Raw genomic sequence first — 9,615 nt, 5'->3', positions numbered from 1 at the left:
TATATCAAATCAATTTATCATATGAAATATACATTTATTCCAGCAAGTGCCGAATTACTAGTTGATTATAACTATCTCATATAATTTCATCTTACAACTGAAATTACAAATACATTATTGTAATAGATTTCAAACCAACTCATAGTACAAATTATACTCTGTAAAAAATAAGGCATTAACCACAAATAGACATGTGATCAAAACATGAATCTTACATACCCTGTAATAACCATATCAAACAAACTTATATCAAATTGAATTTAGCCAAACAATCTGCAATGCCAAATCACATATAACACATTGTCCAAATACAACCACTACGCTCACATATACTTTACTCTATGCATATCATAGCCGAAATAGCCATATATTCATCCGAATTCATTAACCATTTCCAAAACATAAAACACCTATCACGAACATCATTCATTGATAGCACTTAACTCTATAACCAAAACGAATTTAAATCACAACCAAGCATAATCGAATTCAAACATAAAAGATTAGCCATTTTCGCATGGCTTAGACTACACACAACCAAAATCCAACATTTAAAAATGTAATCCAGCCTATACATGCCATAATTTGAGTTTAACTTATAAAGGTACCAAAATAGTAGATAGTGTGATGAACTTCGATGACAGTCCCTAAGCTCGTAGCTTGACTACAAAATCTATAAAACAGAGTAAACATGAACATACAGAGTAAGCTATCATAGCTTAATAAGTCATAAACAAATTAACAATCTAATGATATAATTAACTCATTTAAAACCAACCCAAATTACATTAACATAACCATTCTTAACCTCAAACTTACGAATTCCATAAATAAAACATTTCCATAGGCATGTTCCCACCTTGGTCGAATACTCACATAGTCACTTTAACATATTATTAATCAACTTCTAGAGCCAAATAGTCATAATAAAACTTAGTCCATATACACTCAAGTACATAAGCTCATGTATCAAAATAATACTTCATTTACATATATTAATTATGTAACTGAATATACCTAATCATATATGCACATACTTAAGAATTATTCATTTTATACAAGTTACTCATTCACAAAGCCGAATACACATACCACATATACATGTAATCTTCATTTACATATTACAAGATTTGCAACAAATAACCAAGGTACTTACTTACCTTACCTCAAATAGGTTACAAGTTAATTTATACCTGGCATATAGCGCGTTTTACACATTCGAACATAACTTATATTTGCCTGATGAACCATTCAGAATTGGATAGGACACTCGGATAATCACACATATCATACAATGCCAACGCCCTAGACGTGGTCTTACATGTAGCCATATATCAATGCCACTGTCCCAAACAGGGTCTTACTCACACACATATATTAGAGTCACATATCGATGCCATGGTCTTACTTGGACACATATATCGGAATCCTATGTCATGACATATGTATCCTAACTATTCCTAAGGTTCATACGGGGCTTTAAGACGTCGTAACTCGGTCGAAACGAATGCATGAACATGGTTACCAAGCTTATACACATTCGGCAATAGCATATATAAATTCATATTTTTCATTTCAGCATATATACTTAACATTTAGTTAAGATTAAGTACGTCTATTTGCTTATAAACTTACCTCGGACGATATAAAATGGAACGAGACAACTAGTCGACAACTTTCGTTTTCCCCCGATCCAAATCTGATTTCTTTGGTTCTTAATCTAAACATATTCAAATTAAGCTCATTCAAACATATTTTCATTCAATTTATTCCAAAAACACATAAATGGTTACCATTTTACCCTTGACATTTACACTTTTTACAATTTAGTCCCTATTGCACAAAACACAAAATATGCAAAATTTCCCAATATCCATGTTAGGCTAAATTTTATCCATACTCATACAAGTCCATATATTTCATTTGTTTCACATTTTATTCCCTCAAATTATTATTTTTTCAATTTAGTCCTAATTACTCAAAATCATCAAAAATTCCAATACAAAAGATGTTAATCTAAAACATATCTTTCATATTTCATCATCAAACAACAAAAATCACAAGCTCTCATCAATGGCATAACTCAAAATATTCACCAAAATAAAAAATTCAAGCATGGGTTTACTAGTACTCAAAGCAACGATCTCAAAAACGTAAAATTTATCAAAAACCAAGCTAAACACATGCCTTGATTGAGCTTGAAAGTAGCCGAACCCTGAGTTTCTTTTCTCTTTTCTTTTGTTTAAGTTTTGGTCAAGAAGAAAGATATATGAAAGCTTATTTTAATCATGGTATATTATAACATATATGTTAACATATTATTTAATTTACCTAATTAACCTTATTATATAATATAATATCTTTATATTGGTTGTCTACAACCGTCCAACATTTATTATGTTGGCCTAATTTCAATTTAAATGCCTTCCTTTAAAAAGACATCTTTGGCCCATTTTCAATTAACCATCAAATTTTCATTTTACGCGATTAAGTCCTTTTATTTAATCGGGCACTCAAACGACAAAATTAAATCACGAAAATTTCACACACACAAATTCACACATAGTAAACACAGAAAATAATTTTAAAATATTTTTCAGACTTAGATTCGTGGTCCTGAAACCACCGTTCCGATTAGGGTCTAAATCGGGCTGTTATAGGTAAGCATTTATATGCTTAGTAAGTTCGGATAATTGGAAAGTAAACTTACCGGTTAATTAGCATACAACCATATTTAGGCAATAATTCCAACAAGCATGAAATAATTTCCCTATCACATGCACTCAATCATCAAGTTAGTCTCATAACAATACATCATGTCATTAGTCTTAGATGAGCTCATCTATTCAATATTTCCATTTTTTATTTCTCATGTTAATCCTGTTGAATTTCTCAAAAATCTCGATGGATAGTCCAATAACCATCAAGTCATACAAGTGATCATCTCAAGAACGCACTCCCCCGAACCTTACATCTTACGGCGGGATTACCAGTCCAGGCTAAATCCCCCATAGTAATAACTCATAGAGCAATGTCGGGATTACCAGTCCAGGCTAAATCACTTTTTACAACAATTGCTCTCCTAAGCTCGGATCTTAATTGCCAGTCCAGGCTAAATTCAGTCCTCAATCGGATTACTCGTCCTGGCTAAATCCTTATTGGACCCATATTCTTCGGGAGGCTCAATCACCCAAGGAACACCTCTCCGGGCTAGATCCTTTCTATTTTGAGATCATCGGATTACCCATCCAGCCAAAATCCTTTTCTGCAACACATGCATGATCTCATGTCATGTAAGCCATAATTTATCCATCGGATTCCCCTTTCTATTTCAACCAAGACATTTATCATCCTTTTCAATTTCACAACCATATTTCATAGTTAATGCAATGAATATCTAAATTTTCATGCGTTCATAAACATACATATTTAAGTATATTAAGAGTTTACTTCGGGTTATACGAACTTACCTGGTAGTTGTTCGGATTCGTGTTTCAGTTATTTCGAAACCTTTTGTTTTCCACGGTCGACCTCTGAAATTGGTTCCTCGAGGTCTATATCAATAAAAATAAACTATTAATACCTCACATTGTTCATTTACGACTTAAGACTCACCCCGGGCAAAATACCAATTTGTCCCCTAACCTTCCACACTTTTACGATTTAGTCCTAAGGCTCGTATAATGAAATACATGAAATTTCTAAGTTACCCAAGCCTAGCCAAATGTTTTTCTTGCCTATAGCAGCCCACATTTCCTTCTATTTCACATTTCTACCCAAATTTTATACCTTTTTCAATTAAGTCCCCTTTTGGTGTTTTCATGAAAAATAACCTAGCAAAAGATGTTTATATAAAATCTAACTTTCATAACCCTCCATAAATCATCAAAGAACAACCATCTCATGCATGGGTCAAATTTCTAACATGAACCCTAGCTTGAAATATGGGTAGAAATGGATAGAGCATGTTACGAGGGTTTAAAAAATACGAAGAAGATTAAAAATGGGGCTAGGGAACACTTACTATTGAGCTTGAACTGTTGGAAAACCCTAGCTATGGGGACTCCTTCAAATTCGGCAGCATGGAGAATAAAATGAGTGAAGTTTTGCTTGATTTTTCCCTTTTTATTTCATTAATTAATAAAATGACCAAAATGCCCTTCCTTACTAATCTTTCCAAATTTTCCATGCATGCCCATTTTTGTCCAAAAACTTAAAAATTGGGAAAATTACTCTTTAAGGACCTCTAATTAACATTCCAAAGCAATTTCATACAAATTGCTTCTAGAACCCAAGTTTTGCAACTTATTCAATTTGGTCCTTAATTTCCAATTAGACACCTTACACAGAATTTCTTCATGAAACTTTAACACATGCATATTTTCATATCCTAGACCTCATAATAATCATGAAATAATTATTTTAATGTCGAATTTGTGGTCCCGAAACCACTATTCTGACTAGGCCCTATTTCGGGATGTTACATTTCTCCCCCCTTAGGGACTTTCGTCCTCGAAAGTGTTCCCAGTAAACAAGTTCAGATATTGACTTCTCATGCTTTCTTCAAGTTCTCATGTAGCCTCTTCTAATCCATGTCGATGCCATAAAACTTTCACCAAGGCTATATTTTGCTCCTCAACTGTTTGACTTCCCGAGCCAAAACCTTAATCGGTTCTTCACCATAAGTCATATCCAGTCTGATCTCAATTTCCATTGATGAAATCACATGAGAGGGGCCTGACCTATATCATCGCAACATGGGTACATGGAATACATTTTAAATCTTTTCCATTTCAGGTGGCAATGCTAAACGGTAGGCTAATGGTCCAAGCCTTTCGGTGATCTCAAGTAGTCCGATAAATTGCGGACTCAGTTTGCCTTTCCGGCCTAATCTCAATACCTTTTTCCATGGAGACACTTTTAAGAACACATTATCTCCAACTTGAAATTCAATCTCCTTTCTTTTCAAATCATCATATGACTTCTGTCTATCCGACGCTGCTTTCCAACAGTCGCGTATCATTTTAACCTTTTCTTCAGTTTTCCTGACAAAATCAACTCCACGTGTAACACTCCAAACTCGGCCCAAACGTTACGGCCGAGTTCAGCGTGTCATGTTGAAGCATTACTGAAAAACTCATATTTTATCTAAAATCTTTCTTAGCATTAAGAGTATTTTCGTTTTAAGTTAAAGTGAATGGAAGCTGTGCACCAGGTAGGATACTGAAAAAGAGGAGGTGAGTCCATCAGACTGCTTAAGTACCAAGCTCCCTTCGGATCCAATCCTAGACATGCACACCACCATTGCCACACCTTAACTTAGTGTATGTTCTTAGGAAGCCAATTCAAATAAGTCCAGTTTAAAGAAAACATTTTCGTTGCGGAAGTTTTGCTTTGTTGTCAGGATATTTTAAAATCAATTACTGTTTTTGAAAATGCGCCCTAAAACTAATCAGTTTTAGCTATTAAGATAATATCATACCTATTCTAGTAAAACATATTAAAACCATTTAAAATCATTAAAGCAGCCTTATTCCAACTTAAAACCCAAATCATAAAAGTAAATGAAAACTAATTAAATTATAAAAAGAAAATCAAGTTTGCAGTATGTGTGGCCACTCCAAATCCCTCGCAGCTCCAAGTCCACTATGGTTGGGGGTTACCTAGATAGATAAAATTAAGGGGTGAGTTTGGGAAACTCAGTGTGTAAATTAACCCAACCATAGTCCAGATCAGTTCAAACCACAGAAATAGATTAAGTTGGGCCTTAGCCCTATACAGAATTCAGAATGAAGCCCATAGGCCCATAACAGAAACAAAACAGATATCATGTATGTAGAAAACCCAACCCATATCCATCCGTATACACCCCCGTGCCAACCTTACACCATGTGGGGAGACTACTCGACCCACCCATTCATCTACACGTCATAAGTATGCAGCATGGCTACCAGAACAGATATTGTGACAGAGTCACCAGATATAGATAATTGTGGCAGGGCCACCAGAAACAGATATTTGTGGTAGAGCCACCAAAACACTTCCTCCATCATTATAACCCATATCCCATGCAACAGATATACATGTCATGGCATACAACAAACGGAATCAGAATACCATGCATTTCAGTCAAAATCAACCTTAAGGGTACAATGGTCATTTTGCACCTAGGGGTATAATAGTAATTTTCATACTTAATGTATTTTAGTAAATTTACCTATTTTAGGGTTTACATACATACAACAACCATTATCATATCAACAAAAACACTTACCGAGAGTTTTTACTGAATTGGGCCCGTTGGCCCATTATCCCGTTTTCGGCCCATTAAGCCCAAATAAACCGAAGTGCACGAAATTGCGCACTCTGCAATCCTATCACTTGAGATTACCAGGACTAACAACCAAACCATCTCACGAGCGCTCGCACGCTCGCAAGTCCATAAAATACCTGCTTTTCGGCATTTCAGCTTTTCAACTTTTGCCAATCTAGTCTATGGGTGAGTGTCGTTTACACACCTATTTGTGACGAAATGCTGACAAGTTCCACACACACCAGTTCCCTACAGTCAGTTACCAATACGTTAACTATTAATCCATAACAACTTGTATACAAAACTCCTAACCCAAAAGTCGGCCATCAACACTTTAGGCACTAAAGATCCTAGCTTTTCCTAAATCTAGCGACTAGGTTTAGATCCAGTCGTTCCAATTTTCCAAGCCTCCGATCAGCAGGCTCTAGATCACACTATCATCACAATAAAATAATTGTCACAACCCTAAGAGCCATAGGGCCCAATCGACAGCCTCCCTAAGCCTTTAGGGGTTTCGGCTTTTTTAAAACCTGAAATAAAGAACAGATTCGAAAACTTACCACTGGTTCCTTTTGTCAACGATTCCACTTTAGTTCCTATTCGATTCTGATGCAGATCTAACCCCTCAAATGTTAGCAAAAATCCAATCTTTAAAGGTCTAAAGATTCGGCTATAGAGGAAAAGAAGAAGAAGAGAAAATAGATGAAGAGAAGAGAAAAAAAGAAGAGAAAAGAATTGTCAAAAACTGTACCCCCTACTCTAATATCCCGAATTAGGGCCTAATCAGAATAGTGGTTTCGTGACCACAAATATAAGATATAAATAATTATTTTATGATTATTTTGAGGTCTATGATATGATTGTATGATTGTGTGAAAATTTCGTGAAGAAATTCTATGCATAAAGTGCTTAATTTGAAGTTAGGGACTAAATTGAATAAGTTGCAAAACTTGCATTCTAGAAGTTTCTAGTATGAAATTGCTTTGAAATATTAATTAGGAGGTCTTAAATAGAAATTTGACCAAATTTTAAGTTTATGGACAAATATTGGACATGAATGGAATTTTTGGAAAGTTTAGTAGTAAGGGCATTTTGGTTATTTAGGGGTAAAATGAATTAAAATACAAAATTAAAAGCCAATTTTGCTCATCTTCTTCACCACGGACGTGTATACCAAGGGATACTCCATGGCTACGGTTTTCAAGCTTCTAAGCTCGATTGTAAGTCCGTTCTAGCCTCGTTTTTAATGATTTTTACGTTTTTGGAGTCTTGATAACTTGATTTTGCTTATGCTAGCAATAATTCAACCTAGGGTTCATATTTGGAAAAATACCCATAGGTGAAATTTGTGTATTTTGGTGTTTTATGATAGAATATGAGGTTTTAAATTATGTTAGACAACTTGTGCTACTCGGTTTTAAGTGAAAACGAGCAAAAGGGTTTAATCGGTAAAAATACCTAATAGTCATAAGTACATGTTAGAGTGAGAATTTGATGTTGCCATAGAAGGGAAAAATGATCATCATGTCATAAAACATAACAAAATAGGATGAAGTTTAATTTCCGAACCTTGGGGCAAAAGTGCAAATATGTAAAAGTTTAGGGGTCAAAATGAAAATTTTTAAAAATATGATTTTTGGACCCGTATGAATAGTGTGACTAATTATTAAGCTAAATGTGATATTATAGATGAAGGAAATCGAGATTCGGGCTTAAATCGGGAAAATACAAGGTTATGGACTAAAATGGTAAATTGTTGTTTCTGGATCGAGGTAAGTTCGTATGATAATAATAATGCAATGTTATGTTTGAATTATATTTCTTACTATTATTTCATATATTTTATGATTTAATATATTGGAAAAGTTGATGGAATGGTGTTTATGATGTGGAAATATGACATGAAAGAATGTTACTGAAATGTAAGAAAATGAAGATACATGACAAGTAATATATGAAATATGTGATATATGTTATGTAAATTCTTAAAAGCTGATTTGATATTTGAGTTGTGTCTTATTATACTATGAATGAACAATTGGTACTATGGATAGTGAGATCGACACTTCGAGTAAATTCGTACATAAATAATCTATCAATTCTTTTTATGTTATTATATTTTGATATCATATAAAATGTGGCTGCCTATCAAATGGTTATTTGATGTAAATTATGAATTTAAATTGATTACGGACAATTTAGTAAAATTTTGAAAAGTGAGGAATTTCCCGATTGAACCTTCGGAATAAAAACGATACGAATGATTTATTGTGAGGTCGCATGTGTAGTACTAAGTGCAGGCTACTATGCATACCCGAAAACTGTGATCACATGTGTAGTACTAAGTGCAGGCTACTACGTGTACTAGACTATTGGTCACATGTGTAGTACTAAAAGCAGGCTACTATGCGTACCAAATAGCTTCGGCTACAAGTGTGGAAATGGGACAATGTGCAGACAATTGTGTATCTGTTATTATTCCGATGAGTTCAACGGGAAATCGATTAAATGAAAATACATGTGAAAGTTATTATGTGATGAACAAGTGCAAGTATATGTTTATTTGAATTTATGAGCAATATGCTCAATATTTGAGCGAACCTCGGTAAAATGGAATGGATTAAGTGAAATTGTGTAAAAGTGAACTTTAGTAGTTAAACAGTATTAGACAGCAGCAGTGCATGACTTTGAAAATTCACCAAAAATTGTGTAAGTTGAATTAAATTTAAAAAAAAATATGAAAATAAATCTTAATGAGTCTATTTTCACATGAAAGAAACAGGGAAAGCAAAAGAATTCAATATTGTGTGATATTTGAATTCTTGTGAAACAGGGTCTGAATGAATTCGAGATCCCCTGTTCTAACTTTAGAAATTCACCATAAACTGTAAAAAAATTATTGAGAGTCATAACTTACATTCTTGGATTCCTTATTGAATATAATTTCAACGGAAACAAACGTCATGGTCGTTGGAATTCTGTACGGGGAGAAATTTGGTTCGTAGTGCACATGGGTCAGAGTAGTCATACCCTGAAACAGGGGAAACTTTAACTAATAAACTATACTAAATGGCCCGACCAAAAATTCTAGAAAAAATTAGTAAGTAGAAATATGAGTCTAGTTTTATAGAAAATTTACGAAATTGGATTTTGAGTTTTTTAACTTGAGATATGATTTTTTTAACACCGGACTCGAAAAACAAACTGTCTCTGAATATGTGTAATTGTACAATTATAGTGTTTTATCTTGAAAAGCATGGTAGTAATTGCTTATTATTTTCATATGAACTTACTAAGCGTAA

Source organism: Gossypium arboreum, chromosome 8, assembly GCF_025698485.1.
Source record: "Gossypium arboreum isolate Shixiya-1 chromosome 8, ASM2569848v2, whole genome shotgun sequence".
NCBI lineage: Eukaryota > Viridiplantae > Streptophyta > Magnoliopsida > Malvales > Malvaceae > Gossypium > Gossypium arboreum.
Note: the sequence above shows the minus strand (reverse complement) of the source record.